This window comes from Balaenoptera borealis (genome assembly GCF_965194805.1).
Source record: "Balaenoptera borealis genome assembly, chromosome: 8".
Lineage (NCBI taxonomy): Eukaryota > Metazoa > Chordata > Mammalia > Artiodactyla > Balaenopteridae > Balaenoptera > Balaenoptera borealis.
This window is the reverse complement of record NC_138865.1, coordinates 55,116,571-55,135,245: the sequence shown is the minus strand read 5'-3', so window position 1 is coordinate 55,135,245 and position 18,675 is coordinate 55,116,571. Positions and strand designations below refer to the sequence as shown.

General features: G+C 40.3%; 2 long non-coding RNA genes across 2 annotated transcripts in view; both read right to left on the bottom strand.

The window, feature by feature from the left end:
* Positions 1 to 1,743: 1,743 nt before the first annotated feature.
* On the bottom strand, positions 1,744 to 7,044 carry LOC309633189. The gene is made up of 2 exons (XR_014247372.1): positions 4,517 to 7,044; positions 1,744 to 4,448 (listed from the first exon to the last, which is right to left on the bottom strand). It is a non-coding gene; the product is annotated as an uncharacterized lncRNA (long non-coding RNA).
* A 2,010-nt stretch (positions 7,045 to 9,054) lies between these two features.
* Positions 9,055 to 18,675, bottom strand: part of LOC309633179 — a 32,918-nt gene continuing 23,297 nt past the window's right edge. The window contains exon 4 of the long non-coding RNA XR_014247358.1: positions 9,055 to 12,419. This is a non-coding gene — a long non-coding RNA (uncharacterized lncRNA). The remainder of the gene's footprint in view (positions 12,420 to 18,675) is intronic.

Below are 18,675 nucleotides of genomic sequence, written 5' to 3'. Positions count from 1 at the left end.
CACCGAAGATTATCAAATGCTTTGCTAAAATCAAGCACTGTCGTATAATAGAAATGAGCACACTAGACTAAGTAGACCCAGATTTTAGTACTTGCTTTCTGTGAGTCTCAAATAATCATTTTTAGTCTTTGTTTCCACTTTGTTTCCACTTATAAATTATTATTTATAATAATAATGAGAATTATTATTATCTGGCCTGTTACACATACAATGATTGTAAGGAGCAACTATAATAATATACATGAAGATAGTCTATAAATTACCATGTCCTAACTACACAAACATTAGTGCTCATGATTCTGTTATGCCATTCCTTTGATCTCCTAATCAGTGTAGTATTACTTAGATTAAAAAAAAATAGGATTCATTTAATACCAATTGTCCTTAATGAGGCCATGCTGGATGCTAGTGATCACTGCTTGATTTTTCTACATGCTCACAAAGGACTAGGAGTCCTTACCTTCTTTGCTTCCTATTTTGACTTAGCTTTTAAAACCTTAACTGTACTGGAAAATTCAGTTTCTGTTTGTGTTTACGTAAACTATGCAACACTGTTTAGTAGACAGCAGGATTAGAAGAAAACACTTTCATCTTTCTCATCTACTGTGGGCACATACACTATTTTAAATCTTTAAAATAATTTTGGATAGATTTTTTTAAGCAACAAAACTTCTTGTCAATTTTGTTTTAAAAAGGAGTGGAAAGCAAAGCACAAATCATGCAGAATGGGAACATTTGAGGAGGCCCTTATAAACCCTTACCGTGCAGACTACAACTAAAAAGCAAAAACAAAAACTTCATTTGTATGACTTCATCACATGAAGGTTTTGAACAATTTTAACAACCATGAATTAATTCTTTATATAGACTCTGTTGAAAACCCATAATAAGCAAAATGATATCAATGTTTGTATTTAGTTCCCCTAAAATGATAAATACCTTTATGAAATAAAATATGACAGAATTATTCCTTATTTCCTCTGGCCTGAACTGGAGAATTTTATCCATGGAATATAATAGAAATTACTGAAATTTCTCAGCAACTGTAAATGAATTGATTACATTTAATGCTGCTGTTTTACAAAACATTCGAACTTCCCCGATGATGCTGAAATTGGGGAAGCCAAATCACTTTTAATAGACTTGATCTGGCTGTGTGTAAAGATGGTGATACACCTCAGAAAAAACTAGGCAGCTACCCATACATGTCAAATTAAAGGCACAATTTGAAAAGGAAGCCATGATTTTATAACCAGTTTTATATTAATCCCAGAGATCTGAGCAGAAAACTCAGTTTATTCACACAAAACTAATTAAGCCTAAATACTGGCTAGAATCTAAACTACACATTTAACAGTAGACTAGGAGAACTTTCAAATACTTCCACAAGTCTCAACAGAATAACTCATAAAACGCTAACCAACCTGGTCCATAATTCGTGGATGTCCTGACATAGAGAATGTGGAATTTCCACTGGATTCAATACAAAATGTGTCCACATAATGCTTTGCTGTTTGTGGGGGGGGGGGGTGTTAATTGCAACTCTCATATCGTTCCACCACCCAAGGAAGTGTTAGAAACTATAAATTTTAGTATTTCACACATGTTGGTTATGATAACAAGTTGTCTGGCAAGGAAATGCTGAACCTTTATGTAACATTTCCAACTCAGGAAAAGTAGTTGGTAGATCTTACCTTTAGTAGCTTAGAAAAGAATAATCACGGAGAGGGGTGCACGTTTACATTTAGCCCCACTCTTGGTCCCATAAAGACAGAGCTATTAAGAAGTTTTCAAAATCCCCTTATTTAAAAGAGTCTAATATCATAAAACCTTTGGGCAAGGTCCTGTAAGCCCATTTTCATGGAAGAACTAGGAGACTCTGCTAAATTGGTAAAGAAGAAATATTATTCCCAGAAGCCTAGCAACATGTCCCTTCCGTGCAACCTTCCAACGACAGAAATTAAAATTCAATGTTGGCAAAATGTTATGGACACCTGTTACATGCCAGGAGCAATTCCACACATTCTACAGTAAAGAACAAGGGAGAACAAAATCCCTGGCCTTCATGAAGCCTACATTCTACTGCAGGAGGAGGCTGGGACAGAGGAGAACAGAAAATTAGAAAAAGGAAAGAAAACGTTCATTATTGATAAAGGTTTTAATGAAAAGAAGACAAGGTGAACTGATGGTGTTCCTGGCCAGTTCCTGTAGATTGAGGGAGTAGCCAAATATTCTGTGAGGGATGTCTACTTTGGAAATGCAGTTGGTTAGTACTTCTCCCACCCTGCCTCAAATGGCTTCCCTTTGCTCGGAGGACCAAGTCTACATCCTCAACATGACCCGCTGGCCCTGCAAGGTCTGGCTCAACCTGCCTCTCTGTACCCTGCCATGGTGTGCTACCATCACTCCATTAGGTGTTCAGCTTTTATGTCTTCATAATCAGTTGGAATTTATCATCTATTTGTATGACTTTTGACTTGTGTCTGAGTCCACTAGTAGACTGGAAACCCCATGAGGACAGGGGCCACACCTGGTTTTGCTCACCACTGTATCCCCAGCACCTGGCACAACTTCTGGTACCTGATAGATGCTAAATACATGTTTGGGTATGTATGAATGCCTGAGAGGGGCATGCAGGGATCTCAGATACCAGTGCACAGCAATCCCCCTTACCAGTCAGCTCCATGATCACAGGGTCTAGTGATTATTTTTCAAGTGTAGTTTAAAAACTGTTGATTCTCACTCAGCTAAGGTATTTTGAGTAACTATCAGGTACAGGGATCTGTACTAGACATTTAGGAAATAAAAAGATGACAATGCCTGGCTCCTGTCCTTAAGGAATTTGTATCTTGTTTAGTCTTTTCATAAGTGAAATAACTGTAAGGGAGATTATAGCAAGTATTCATTTATTTATCCAACCAAAACATGTGCCAGGAGCTACTCCATGATGAGTCCGTGACTTTACAAAGTTATGGTCTAATGGGGAAACCGGGCTTAGTCAAATATTCACCCAAATACATAAGTGCCACTGTGATACGTGTTACGGAGGAAAGCACTGCTCTTTGACTGTATAATGGGGCTTGGGAGTGGGCATCTCATCCATCCACAGTCCAGGGAAGGGTTCTGAGGGAGAGTGTGCTAGGCAGAAGTGGAAGTGAGCTTCACTTCTCAGGACCACTTCATAGACCTGAGCAGCGGTCGCTGAGGCCAGGACAGAGACAAAAGAGGAACGTGTTAGATAGTATTTCACCTTCTACTTTAAAGAACAGGCAGAAGCTTAAAAACACATAACCCTGGGTAAATCCAGAAGGGCAGGCTAAGGAAATGGGAAGAAGAGGTCCAGTGGCAATAGAATTGGGAGGACCTTGGAGGGTTTGCAGTGGTCTGGGTTGGTTTGAGGGTTGCAAGCCTGAAGGAGGTTAGTGGGACACAAGGACAGAAACAGAAGTTGAAGAAGACTGTGCAAGACTATACGTGCTCAGAGAAGGATTGATGTAGAAATAGTGGACAGCCGTGCTCACCTCCTCCATCTCCTCCACACCTCCTTGCTGCCGGTATGGCAGAAAGACATAGCCCGGATGGCATCCTACCTTCCTCCTCAAGTACATCACTACCTTCGTGCTCTGCTCTTTCCCCAGCAGTATCATCCACTTTCTTTCCATTGGCTATTTTGCCTCAGTCAGTTCTTTTCACAGGGGCCTTGATCTTGTATCCTTCCCTAACATCCACCACCTGGTCTCTCTTTATCTCTACAGACAAGCTTCTTCAGACATCAGTCTACACTGACCCTCTCCACTTGCCCATGTTGCTCATTGAGGCTTCAACCCGCTGCCACGTGTCTTCTACACCATTGCTCCTTTACACCGCCCTTGCCAAGGGTGTCCATGGCCCACCTCCTTGGCTGTTCAGCACGCACTTTTCAGCCCTAATTTTACTCTACACCACTCTGTGGTGTTCAGTACTACTGACTCCTGTCTGCTCCCAGAAACTTCCTCTTCCGTTAGTTTTCAGAACCATATCTCTTCTATTTTCTGGGCCATCCTCATGGAATGCCTTTTCTCTAACCACACTCTTGTACAGTGTCCCTGGAAACAGACGGGGGGGTAGAGAGTTACCTGCAGAAGGTTTGTTGGGGAGGACCCTTGGGAAATACACCTGTAAGGAAGAGAGAAGACAGGCGTGGGTAGAGGGAAAAGCTGACCCACAAGGAGGCTGTAGCCAAGCCTAAGGGGAGCTCTAGAGCAGGAATAACCCTTCAGAGTTGTCCCAGATTGAAGCCAGGGGGCTGGGCCTTTGTATCCAGGCATCAGCCAGTCATTGGCGACAGGCCATCATCTGGGAGGGTTGTGGTGTTTGGCAAGGCGAGTCCCTGTGGCTGAGAGGGATTCCCATTGAGGGCCATTCGCTGCTATGAAGACCTCACACTCTGCACATCGAAACTGAACTCACTACCTCTGCTCCAACACTCTTGCAAACCTACTTCTTAATTCCCCATCTTTTTTAATGGCACCAGCACCCATGCAGCTGGATTTCTAGAGCCAGACATGTTCTTCTCTCTCCCCTCATGTCCCACTTCCAAATAGTCACCATGTCCTGTAAATGTTACCTCCTTAATATCTCTTGCATCCTTCCCCCCCCTCCATTTCTGCTGCGAACACTTAGGTTCAGACCCTCATTCCTCACTCCCATTTCTCTCAGTGGGGCCCCTTTTTCCAGTCATGACATCCTGCAGTCTACAACTCTGTTTTGTATAAAGTTTAAAATCCTTTAACTGCCTTCTCACTGCTGCGAGGTCAAGTCTAAACTCCTTAGGATGTCACAAAAGTCCTTTCCTGATCTGCCTTTCCTGTTGTCTCCCTCCCTTTCTGAATTCCCCTTGAATACTTATTCCTAGCTAACTGACCCTCAAGAGTCTGATGTACAGAGGCAACTCTTGAGAGTTTAGGAAGGCAACCCACACACTAGATCATGTTATATTTGGAAATGATTTCTTCTCAGTCAGAAACAAAGCCTTTGGCCCAGAACAGTGATAAGCAAGGCATTTCATTAAATGCCAGTATTAATCCCAGGGGGTCACGTGACCTTTGGAGCTGCCCAGCCTTGGCAAGAAGACAGCCCCTGCCTGCTATCTGCACTAATCTGAGACCACATGTCGCCTCTAAACCCTTATTGAGCATGATGTATGCACCCAGCTGTTAACAATGATACACTGTCAATGCCAAGATTAGGCATGATTCCCTGGGCACTTATACAGCCCTGCTTGCTAATCCAGGCTGCCCGCTGGGATAGGCAAGAGAGAAGCAAGGTCACCCCCAAGTTGATGAGGGGCAGTGGGGACTCTTGCCACCATGTGCCTGGTGGCGATATGCTGTGTCTTGTTTATTTCTCCACATCAGGCCAGATAACATCAAGTGGGATATAAGTTCTCTTCATTGGTCTTATGTGACAGGAAGGCATTCATTGCACGTTTCTGGTCTTAATCATGGCCAGAGAAGGGAAGAAGGGGGCAAGAGAGATAACTTCTGGTGAAAACAGAGCCCCTCTCTGAAAAGTGCATGCCAAGTTCTGCTTCAAGTGTAGCAAGCTCGCCTTTTGATCTCTGGCAGGGAACCCAGCACCACCAGGGCAGCCAGCCCCAGCAGCTGAACTCAGCCTCCAGCCCCTTGGGTGGTGAGGGATGTTTTTGCTTTGGTGTCAGCAGGACCTGACTGCAGTATTTTGGAACCACGGCTGGCTTCCTCCTCGTCTCCCCCGGCCCCGTCCCCTCGCTCAGGTTTCAAGCCTGTCCCTTCCGAGCTGCCCTCTTGCATCGGCTCTCTTCTTGCGCTGCTGAATGTTACCCTAGAGGGGGCTGCAGCACCGCAGGCTTCCTCCCCGCCGCCACCATTTGCTGTTGTTGGCTGCAAGTCCCTTGCCCGGCGCCAGCTCCTCGGCAGCCAGCAAGGACCCTGCGCTCGGCTTACGCAAACAGACAAGCGGGAGCAGAGAGAGTCTGGACACGCAAGGCAGCTCCTCTCTCCAACCCCCGCCCCCGCCTCTGCATTCTGAATCCGACCTGTGCATTTCATCAAATGTACATTTCACCAAATGTGCGTGGTCCCCAGCTTCCCCGGTGGACACAGCGGCCAGGGCTCCCTTCCAGAGCCATTGTAGTCCTTCCCCCATCTATACACACTGCCCTGCTGTACGTGATGAGGGGGTGGCAGGTCTTTTTCTTCCTTATTCTTTTTACATAATTCAATATTGGTATTCTGCAAAGTTCCTTCTGGAAGTTCCCTGTGCATTGCATTCTAGAAGCATATTAAGAAACATTAGAGGGCTTCCCTGGTGACGCAGTGCTTGAGAATCTGCCTGCCAATGCAGGGGACACGGGTTCGAGCCCTGGTCTGGGAAGATCCCACATGCCGCGGAGCAACTAAGCCTGTGTGCCACAACTACTGAGCCTGCGCGTCTGGAGCCTGTGCTCCGCAACAAGAGAGGCCGCGATAGTGAGAGACCCGCGCACCGCGATGAAGAGTGGCCCCCGCTTGCCGCAACTAGAGAAAGCCCTCACACAGAAACGAAGACCCAACACAGCCAAAAATAAATAAATAAATTAAAAAAAAAAAAAAAAAGAAACATTAGAGTCTTCTTGCCTAGGTCATGACCGACCGCCCTGCCAGGGACTTGTATATCCAGCATTGGCATGTCCCATGTCCCTTGGACAACAGGGTCACCCCTGGTGCCTTTGGCTTCATTTTCCTTTACTGATGTGTTCCAGCAATGCAGTAAAGAATACATAACTTCCTAACAACTGGATTTGCTCATTGTTATTTCTTACTGAAGAGATTCAGTTTTTAGAAATATATGGCAGATATAAGGAAATGAGAAACACCATCATCGCAACCATTTTTTTAAAAAATTGGATACTTACATTGTACTTTGTTTGCAACTGTATCCTCGGAGTCCCATGGCTCCCAGACGCTTCATCAGGTCTCATTGAATGAATACCAGGTAGTGTGCTAAGCACATTACATCACCGTCGCATTTCATCTTCATGCAGTCCTGTCATTTGATAGATAATTAAATGGAGATGGAGAGGATGATCTGTGTCCCCTAGGTCGTATAATCAGAAAGTCCCTTTGACCCCCGGTGTGGTTTGAACCTAGGCTCTTATTTCACTACACTGCTTCATACAATTCAGTAACTTGCTATTTATATTCAATTTTTAATTTTCCCCCAAATCCTCAGATATCTTCTCTATAGCACTGGCTAGCTAACCACTGCAGATCCTGCTTAGAATTTTCTTATTATATTCTCATGTAGCCCATTATACTTGGCGTTATGCTTTTACATATCCAAGCAGTTCTATTGTGCGGTAGGCATTTCTGAAAAGCCTTGCATCCTGGGAAATATGCACTAAAACTAGCAGGCTTTATAAGAAAATTAGATCAGGGCAGGCCATTAAACACCCGTGGAACGTTGGGAGCAGAACACCCACAAAAACAAAAACCTGTAAAAACACTAGCACCGTTTAAAGGGTGTATTCGATTCCTAACAAATACCGCTAGAGATATAGGACTTTACCACTCAAACAAAAAGTAAAAGTCGCTTAAGAGAAGGGGAGAACTGCTGAGTAAATGGAGGAAAGAACAAAACGCACCAAGCTGGGAGAATCAGCCACAAACGCTTGCTGGCAGAGCATGTGGCTGATAGCTGAGACAAAGAAGAGGGAGTGCGAATAGCTGAGACAAAGAAGAGGGAGTGCGAGATGCAGGGCACGGCACCGCAGTCCTCCCCAGCTGGCCCAGGGCGGTGTGCACCCGTGTCCTGCAAGGGGTGGGGGAATCGCGTATCCACCAGCAAACCTGCTTATGATTCTGACATCGTTCCTTCACCAGTTGCATATAAACCATTTCTGCAGTGGTGGCACAGCAGACTATTCCTCCCCGTAGGAGGGTAAATTATAAGAACATATCTTATATGATATGAACATATCTTATATATAAGAACATATCTTACTCTTTCCATCTTCCCACTGCTGCTCTACACTTTCCATATTCCCAACGCCTGGCACTTACTACCTTTGCAAAACATGAGTTTGTATTTCCCTCTCTCATCAAAGAACGTACACATGTACATGTTACTCTTTTTTTTTTTTATTATAAAGCAGTATATACATAGTTGACTATATATCACTTATATAACTGTCTCTGATAAATAATCAAGTCCTTGTTTCAGAAGGTCTACAAGTGTTAGCAGTAGTATGTTTTTCCTCAATTCACTTTAGCTTTGTATTTTGTGTATAGTATTACTTAACAAAAATGTGCAAACCATGACAGAATGTATCCTATATCATCTCTAAAGATGACTTAGTGTTAGAAAAAGAGATAGTTTGATTTCTGAATCAATATCCATCCATCCACTCATCCATCTATCCATTCACTCAACGAACACCTCTTCTGGGCCAAACACCATGCTGAGAATTAGGATACAGTGATCAGTCTCACAGAGTTAATTCATGAAAAATATTTTAGGTTAAAATTTTGGATGAATAAAAATGACACTTTAGTCAATAATAGACTGTTTCAAATGTATATCTCTTCAAATCAAAATCAAATATTTCTTATTTTATAAGTAGGCTTTCTTTAAAATTGTCACAAATTTAATATTTTGCATATCATCTGGAAGAGATGATCACATTTTGAAGATTTTTCCAGTGAAAAGTTTTTTTTCCAACAATCATTATTGAGAAGTGAAAGCAGGAGAGGGGAAAATCAAAAGAAATTTTGTTTCACTTTAACTTACCAGATACCAGGAACTTCTTGACTTCAAAATCTATTTGATTGAGCTCTTAATATTTTTGCATGTAGCATAAGTTCTCCTCAAAAGCTATTCAAAGACCCAAATTAGCAACTTACCCAAGATGAGCAATAATTTATCATGGGCAATCGGAAGAGGAAATGTCAGAATGTTATTCAGCCATAAAAAGGGATGTAACATACTGATTATGCTACAACATGGATGAACCCTGAGAACATTATGCTAAGTAAAAGAAGCCAGACATAAAAGGCAACATATTGTATGATTTAATTTATATTTAATGTCTAGAATAAGCAAGTCCAAGGAGACGAAAAGTAGATTAATCAGTGTCAGGGGCTGGGGGGAGGGAGGAATGGGGACTGACTGCTCATGGATATGGGGTTTCTTTTGGGGTGATGGAAATGTTCTGGAATTAGGTGGTGGTGATGGTTGCACAACTTTGTGAACGTAGTCAAAACTACTGAATTACATACTTTAAAAGAGTGGATTCTGTAGTATGTGAATTATGTCTCGATTTTTAAAAAGAAAAGAAAATGCTGACTCCATTCATTCTTCTAATAGCTGATCTGTCCTGTGGGGAAACCCAGACTAGAGAGAGATTCGTGTGGGCTGGCAAATATTAGTTCTTAGTCACAAGGCTGCTCGACAGGATTTCAGAGCCAGCGTTTTCCTTCTGCTGGGGATAGAAGATCTGGGAAATTCACCATGGACTTGCAGGGAAAGAAAAGAATTGACTACAGAAAATACAAACAAGCTAAAGCCTCATGTGTAATGTCAGAAGATGAAGAATGGCATGATGCCTCTTCAAAGACCTGCTAAGTTTGTAAAAGGAATCCATTTTTTTCTATAATAGGAGATGTTAGGAAGACCAAAAAAACCTTTAGATATGTGTGTCCCAAGAGGCTTAGAGAGTAATGATCTCAGCCTGGGAGGGATAACATTTGAAGTGCAGTTTCTCCAAACGGTTGAACATAAAGTTTTGAGCTGTGTTGCCTGGAACAAAAGGTCCTCAGTTCAATTTTTAACTAAGTTTTTGGTGCTGCACAAGTATACAAATATTTAAAAGGCAAAAAATATAATAAATTTTGACGCCAAATAAACCAAATCCAGTAAATGGCTGCTTTGGAATGGCTGGACAAAAATGGCTATTATGTTGATATACACACACCGATTGTAAATACAGTTTTGGCTATAGGAAAATAGCTGTTGGATTTTCATTGTGGCCTTGCGTATTAAAAGTGGCCACTTCTTTAACACCCTTCATACCCAAGGCTCAAAATATCCTCTGAAGACGTAAGCTAGAGCCTTACTCTAAAAGCACCATTATATCCAAGAGCTTGGTTTAAATTTTAAATGGAATGTTATACCTCAAAGTAGCCTAGGATGTATAATAAATGTGTATTTTTATCTACATAGCAGACCTTCAGCTTCAATCTTCCTGTAGTAATATGTCCTAAGTTTGAGGAAAATATGAGAGAGAGAAAACAAATAAAATATGCTATTCTCTGAAACTTTGCCAAGTGTTTACTAAAGGTTTAATTCATGTCTTCTATGCAGATTTTCAGAGGAAGTTATTGAAGTTCAAAGTTGGGAGACACTGCCTTTTCAAATGGCTCCAGACATTAGCAGCTCAGTTGGATGTATGTTTTGTGCTCTCCCAAAAAGGAAAAAGTCAAACAAATAAGCCTGGGTCCTCAGTTTAGTTTTTTTCTTTAAAATTTATTAAATCCCCCAAATGTGCTAGATATTTGTTTTTACAGTGCTGGAGGAGAAGCTTAACCACAGGAGTCCAAAACAGATTTAATAATTTACCTCCAGCTGCTGTGATAAGGAGGAGAACCTGACACTTTATTCTTTTCCCTTTAAACTTTTTAATAAGATAGAGCTCCTGACAGGTGGCTTTGCCATCACATATTAACTTGGGAGTACAAGAGGGCACCATCTAGTGGCCTGCCAGTCATTTGGTCTGTGCTGTACTCCAGGAGAGAGCCCGGCCAGGGAAAAGCAAATAGGAAATGAGTTTCTACTCAGCCTTCTGCTATACCTGCCGCAAGTCAGCACAGTACCTGGTTTTATAGAACTGAACGGCGGTTCCGGCTCTCTCCGTGCCAGCCTCTTCCTAGTCAATGCTGGTGTTAAGCAGTGTCTTTACAAGCCTGAGCTTGCACTTTCAAACCTTGCAGTTGCCACTTCCATCTGCTTAAAATGAAGGCTTTGGGGGCCTGGATATACCTCTTTCCAAATGGCCAGCCATGCGGGGCTTTGAAAATCTGGCCTTTGATGTATTTTATAGGGATAAGGAAACATATATTAAATTCCGCTCTGATGTACACACTCAGCCATGTAACCGAGTCAATCCTAAAGTTGTAATTTCATCTTCATTTTTTTGGGAGCTTAAGTGTTCTAGCTTTCTGGTTGCTGATGACATCATAGGAAGTCACTGATGAGCTGACAACCTTTTATGATCTAGCCGAGGATCATTACTTTTGTCTTTCTCCTTCAGTGTATAATGAATACCAGTGCTGTGTAAACGTTAAAGAATTATCTGCAAAAGAAAACTGAACCTTCTTAGAAGTAGATTGAAAGGCAAAGCCAGTGAGATATTCTTTCCAGGGTTTTATCTTTTGCTCCTTCATCAGCCATGGAGGTTATAGGTATAGAACTTGTTCAGAGTTGGAAGGTGGAGGGGAGGGAGTGTTTGTAAGCAGATGAAGGCTGGAGATTATGGGAGAGAAAATGACTTCACAAACCAGCTTGGGGGTGAATCAAAGATCTGGTGAATTTGCAGTTCTTTTTCAGCGTAGATGTGTACTGATGTTTAGTTTCTCAATAAGGGTTTGGAGAGCTGTGCTGTATACTTGCGGCCCAAATCATGAATTCAGTGTGGATACCTCACAGCTCCATATCATCAGAGGGGGGTAAGCTGGTATCCTAGAGGAAAAAAGCTAGGACTTTCTCTTTATATAGATTTTTTAAAATTGCCAGCAGCCATTTGAATAGATCGTTTATCTATGCCACAAGCAGAAGTGGATCTAAAGTGTAAAGACCCCTTTTTCATTAATGGATTGTTGAGTAGAAACAAGTGGTTGTGAAAAGGAGGGAGGTCATTTTGTGTTTTAATGGCAGAGGTGTAGATTATTTTCAGATTTAGGTAAGATGAACGATTGTGTGGCCTCTACTATCGGAACGATCTTGGTATTGATAAGGGGGTGTGTCCAGAAGCCACTTTACTTGAAGGATAAAATGGACAACAGAAAGCTTGCAAGGATTTACCATGGTATCAAGAATACAGGAGAATAGCTTCATGGTTTTAGAGAATTCCTAGAATCTTCATGTTGTTAGTTTATGCAGTTAATGGGGAAGGAAAATTATTGAGAACCTACTAAGGATCAGGAACTGATGGCATGTGCTGAGTGCTTTGCACATGCCATTTCATTTAATCCTCACTTTGATCTTTCGAGCTAACAGGTAATATTTCCCTTTTACAGATGAAAAAATGGGAGCTCAGAGAGACCAATGAACTTTCTCAAGTTCATGTAGCTGCTCAGTGGTGGAGATGGGATTTGAACTCAGGTCTTTCTGATTCCAAAATCTATGCTCCTCCAACATTGGCTTACCTGCGAACAAAAGAAAAAAATGCACATTATGTATATGTAAAATTCTACCAGTCTTCACTATTTATTTTTAAAAAAAAAAAAGTTTATTTATTTACTTTTGGCTGTGTTGGGTCTCCGTTTCTGTGCGAGGGCTTTCTCTAGTTGCGGCGAACGGGGGCCACTCTTCATCGCGGTGCGCGGGCCTCTCGCTGTCTCGGCCTCTCTTGTTGCGGAGCACAGGCTCCAGACGCGCAGGCTCAGTAGTTGTGGCTCACGGGCCTAGTTGCTCCGCGGCATGTGGGATCTTCCCAGACCAGGGCTTGAACCCATGTCCCCTGCATTAGCAGGCAGATTCTCAACCACTGCGCCACCAAGGAAGCCCCCACTATTTTGATTTTTAGCTTTGAAGGATAAAAAAGTAAGCTTTGAGGACTAGCCTTCAGATTCCCGGTTTTTCACCTGTGCGTACTTTTTCTCTGTTGAAAGAATATTCACTCCTCGAAGGCAGGGTTCTGACTTTTGCTTTACTTTAAATAACTGGAAAAAAGGAGAACAGATGCAGGTGGTAATGGTAGTGCGAGTGAAGTGAGAGCCAAAGGATGGTACTCAGTGATGAGGGTAGGCAAACATCCTTAAAATTTTCATCCAAATGCAAAAATGCCATATTTAATGTCTTGCCTTCTACCAAGTAAAATAAAAAGTCTGTGAATTTTACCAAGGGACTAATAACATCAGCAGCCACTAACACTGAGCTCTTTCTTTGTGCCAGATACTTCTCTACATCCTTTACATGTCGTATTTAATTTTCTCACAGTAATCCAGTAAGGTAGGTACTATGATTAGCTCCATTTTATTGGTGAGAAAAACTGAAATTCAGAGAGTTCAGGTAACTTGCCTAAGATTAAATAGAGTATTCTGGTTCCAGGATCCAAACCCAGTCATTTATATTCCAAAGTCCAATTCATAAACACTGTGCTATTCTTCAATCAAATTAATGTATGTACTCATTGTCCTTGGTGGGAAAGGGTCCTTCTCAAGTTTGAAGTTCCTATGGGATTGTTCTGGCAGTGATAACCAGTTTCTCTTCACTGGCTCAGTTCAGTGGTCCCTAAAAGTAAAAACTTTGGTTCCAAAGCTCACCAATCTGTCACTACTATTAAGCGTCAAATATATGTTTAATCCTTAGGAGAAAAAAATTAAGATCATGGATAATAAATGCTTTGACCATGATTCAATATACAAAAATGAATTGAATGTCAAACCCTCAAAGTTCACCTAAATTCCTAAATATAAAAATGATGTGCTTGTGTCGCCCCTTTAATCACAGTACATATATGTAAAATAGTTCTTCAACATCCCATTATTTACGAAATAGGCAGTCAATAGTAATCTTTGGTATTTGTTTTATTCTAAGGTTTCAAAGTTCTGTCATTCCGTTTTATTGAAGGGGAAACTGAAGACTTAAGAGAGTCTCTCTAAACAAAGAGTTTACCAAATGGATACCAAAGCAGAAAATACTAACCAAGACTCATATACAAAACACTGACAGTATTTGACAAACTACTTGTTTGTAGACATCTTGAAAATTGTTTGCATTTTTTATATAACGTCTTTGATTGTCCTTTTCTGCATCTATATAGGAAGTCCAATATTTTTTAAAACTACATTAAAAAAATTACTCTTATCAGAATAATCAGAACAATGTACTAAGAATAATGAGGAGCCAATGTTAACTATACACACTATACTGTGTTGGCTGCTTTTTAGATATTATTACATTTAATTCTTTTAGTAACCTTATGATATTTTCCTTATGGTATTATTTTCCTTATTAAAAAAGAAAGTGTGGTTTGGGAGGATGAGTAAGTTGCTCAAGATCATACATCCAGGAAATAGTAGAGCCAGGGTTTGATTCCAGATCTGATCCCAGAAACCAAGAATTTTCCCTATTGTACAGCACTGACATTAGCGCAACTGTGTGAGCACCTTTAGCAGGAAGGCAGAAGTTTTATAAACGTCCTATAAAGTAGAGAAAGGAAAAAGCCAACTCTAAAGTGTTCTGTTAGGATCAAAGTTCCAGAAACTCTAGATGTGGGCTTAAGTCTAAGACAGAAACTAAATCTTACTCCCAAATTCTCAGTGGGAAGGTATGTCCATGGGGAGAAATGTTGATATAAATATTAGTCTGGATTCGTGCTGGCATACGTGATTTTCTGAAAGCCTTTAACAATAGGAACTAAAAATGTTCTTCTACTCTGGGTTTATTTTTCTGGTAAAATAAGCTGGTACAGGGTTTATAGGTGGGATTTAAGATCAGTCAAAAGTCTACCAAATTTCAAAAAGTATTAATCACAAAACGTCAAAGAGCAAGGATTCAGATGCAGGCAGTCTGGATGGACATGTTTATTGTAATGTGCATATGCAGAAACTAAACCATAAAGTTAGCCAAATGGGTCCATTTCAAGTCTGGACAATCTTTTAAAGCCAATTAAAGTACACAAGGCATGTTGGTTCTAGAACTAAATGGAATCAGCAAAGCCAGTACAGTATATCTAAATATAGGTAAAATGCATCTGAGTACACTCATATATTTCTAACAACTTATGTTCTTACCTAGGTATTACCTAAAATATTAGCACTTGATGTTTGGGGCAATAGTGTTTGTCTTAGAGCAGAATTAGGCCTCCCTTGGACTTCATCCAAAGAGGTTTAGTTCCAAAAGTACCTTGAAAAGACTTCATTGTGAGGTGACTTCCCATAAAAGGCAACCACCAGAATAGACTAAAAGACAGTCCTGAAGGGCAAAAGTGGCTTGAAAATTTAAAATTGACCTGAACTTCTTTTTTTTAAACAAAATTTTCCTTTTCCTGGAAAGGGAGGTGAGGCGGTCACAAGATCTGGGCCACACAATCACTCTGCTGTTTGTTTACATAGTTTGTGACTAGTTTGGAACAATGGTAATAGAGAGTATTTTGAACTTTGTTTACCACAAGGAACAAAAATCAAAAGTTGGCTTCATAATGAAGCAAATATTTTCTGTATTATGTAGTAATAAAAGTCAGTGTGCGCTGTAAATAAAGTTTGTTCAAGGGCTCTGTGAAAAAAAGCCAAATGTCAAATGACAGCCAGATTCTACTACAGAGCACAGAGAGCTTAGAAATTAGTCACGATCCCTGAAGCTGAAAGTTGCAGAGTGTTGTGTTTGCTTTGGGTCTCTTTTATTTTGTAGAAAGAAGAAAGTGTAAAAAGCGGGTAGGATTGGCTCCCTGCCTTTGGTGTCATTACTCATTGGAATAACGGGGAAAACGAGTGCCAAACCTAGGGGGAGGAGGGGAGCGGGGGGACGCCACACAGACCTCAGTTTGGTATTTAAAAGAAAGGGGAAAAAATAGAGCCCATGAAAGAAAGAAAAGCAATGGCATTGTCCTAAGGGTCATTAATGGGGGAATCAGGCTGTTGTTTCACCTGATGCAAAACAAAATGTCCTACAGTTTTAACTGTGTGTTTGGGGAGTTAAGCAGGACACGGGGGGTAGATGTGTTCTCATGGGACACTTTGCTAGACCCTCCCTGGACATCTTTCTGTTCATTCTTTCTTGAAGTAGAGTACCTTCCTCCTAAGAGTCTGCCAAATGAGTTTGCTTCCCTTCTCCACAGGCATGGGCCTCAGAGGCCTGATGGTTGGAGCTCTTTGAATGCAGAAGAGCCCAAATTTTAATGTATAAAAAAATCGCAGGTGTCAAGTACCCAGGGCTGTGCATTTGTGGGATGTGAGCAATTCAGCTTGGCTTATAAGTTTCTGTCCCAAACTTTGAAAATTTTGGAAAACACTTTTCAGGACTCCAACAAAACAGGAAGTTTTACAGGCTCACACTCACTCGCTCGCGCGCTCTCCCTCTCTCTCTCTCTCCCTCTCTGCCCCCTCCCCCTTTCCCTCTCTCTCTCTTTCTCCTGCACAAAGTATTTGTTTGACCAGAAAACAAGAGAGAACAAAAACCAATTAATAAACAAAACCTCAAGCCTCAATAATAAATCCTTTTATAAAGTTCTGAATACCCAGTTAAGAATCACTCTGGGTGTTTTGTTCTTTTATGATGCTTTTGTTGAGCTGCACAGGAAGAATGTCAAGGCTGAGCCCTGGAGAAAGGAGCTTGGCACTGATGGCTAGGGGTCTGCTGCCAGCCAACGTGGGAAGGACTCGGGTACTGGATGAGCTTGTCATCCACTCGGTGTGCAGGGAACATTATTACTATTGTAATGGCAAACTAAGAAGCTTAAAAACTAGAACAATGAGATCAAGGCCAATGTCACAACTGCCAGGGAGAAAAGGGAAAGAATTATAAAGGCCGTGACCTACCTTTCAAAATTTTTACTTTCAAACTCCCTAAAAGAATTTAGAAAAATTGTCTACCAGAGGCATATTTTTAAGTTAATATTTAAACTTTGTCATTATAAGTTAAAATAGTTGCAAAGGATATAATATCTAGAGAATTATAAAATTGACAATTCTAGCTGTTTCTACTGGAAGCTTAACACTATACCAATTAGACGCTCATAATTAGCCATTACAAATATGTACTGGACATTTATTTTGTTCTCTTTTCTCTTTGAACTCATATTATTTTAATGTATTTTATGATTGAAAGTTTTCCCCCTTTAATATTTCAAAATAAAAAAGAACCAAAATTATGATCACCAACAAAAGAAAAAATATGAAAAAAGAAATATGTGTATAAAATGAAATTTAATTTTTGTTAAATTTTCTATGTTCACAAGTCTCTAGGTTTGAAAAAAGTTTTTCTGGGTGATGATATTGTTTCAGTTATTATCAGCACTCAAGTAATAACATACATAATACAGATTTTGATAAGTAATATGCTTCATTAAAACTACTTCTCTAAATAAAATATACGAGGCTTTCTTTTTTCATAAGTAGCCCATCTGTCAGTGGATAAACATTATTTATTGACAAAATGAGACAGGGTTACTCATAAATCCTATTTCTAATGTTCATGTTTATTCATATAAATGCTAAAGAACATCGATTACATAAAAAGAATGAATTTGGAGGTTGAAGGAAGGAATTTTGTTATAATATAATTCAACTCTTTCAACTCTTTCTGAGTTATATGCCAAAAATCACTTAGTGATTACCCATCAAAATTTATGTTTAATAGTTTATCAACTAACAGCTTAATTATATCACTTGAAAGCAAAGAAATATAAATGGCTTGACCAGCAAGATGATTTGTACAGAATCATTAGAGCCACTTACCTTCTCTGTTTCTGCTTTACTGAGACTTATCACATGATCATTAATCATACTTATTGCTCTTTCTCTTAGAGACACCTTGTTTAATTTAATATATTCAGGAAGAATTAGGAAAATTGAAATATAGTCAACTTACTATATACCTTTGCCCATACAATATGTTTTGATAAAATGGTATTATCACATCCCATGTTTTAAATGGACTTTTTATCAAAACCTCAGAATTGCAAAACACATATCTGATATAGAACTTATGTCCAGAGTATATAAGAACCTCTCACAACGTGGTAATAAGGACACAAACAACCCCCCCAAAATTGGACAAACGATCTAAACAGACATTTCACCAGAGAATAGAGAAAAGTGGCAAATTGTCACATGAAAAAATGTTCAGTATCATTCGTCATTGGGGAAATGCATATTAAAGCTATAGTACTCATAAAGAAAAAAAGGGAGAAGACTCAAATCAATAGAATTAGAAATGAAAAAGCAGAAGTAACAACTGACACTGCAGAAATACAAAGGATCATGAGAGATTACTACAAGCAACTACATGCCAATAAAATGGACAACCTGGAAGAAACTGACAAATTCTTAGAAAAGCCCAACCTCCAGAGACTGAACCTGGAAGAAATAGAAAATATAAATACACCAATCACAAACACTGAAATTGAAACTGTGATTAAAAATCTTCCAACAAACAAAAAGCCCAGAACCAGATGGATTCACAGGCAAATTCTATCAAACATTTAGAGAAGAGCTAACACCCATCCTTCTCAAACTCTTCCAAAATATAGCAGAGAGAGGAACACTCCCAAACTCATTCTATGAGGCCACCATCACCCTGATACCAAAACCAGACAAAGATGTCACAAAGAAAGAAAACTACAGGCCAGTATCACTGATGAACATAGATGCAAAAATCCTCAACAAAATACTAGCAAACAGAATCCAACAGCACATTAAAAGAATCATACACCATGATCAAGTGGGGTTTATTCCAGGA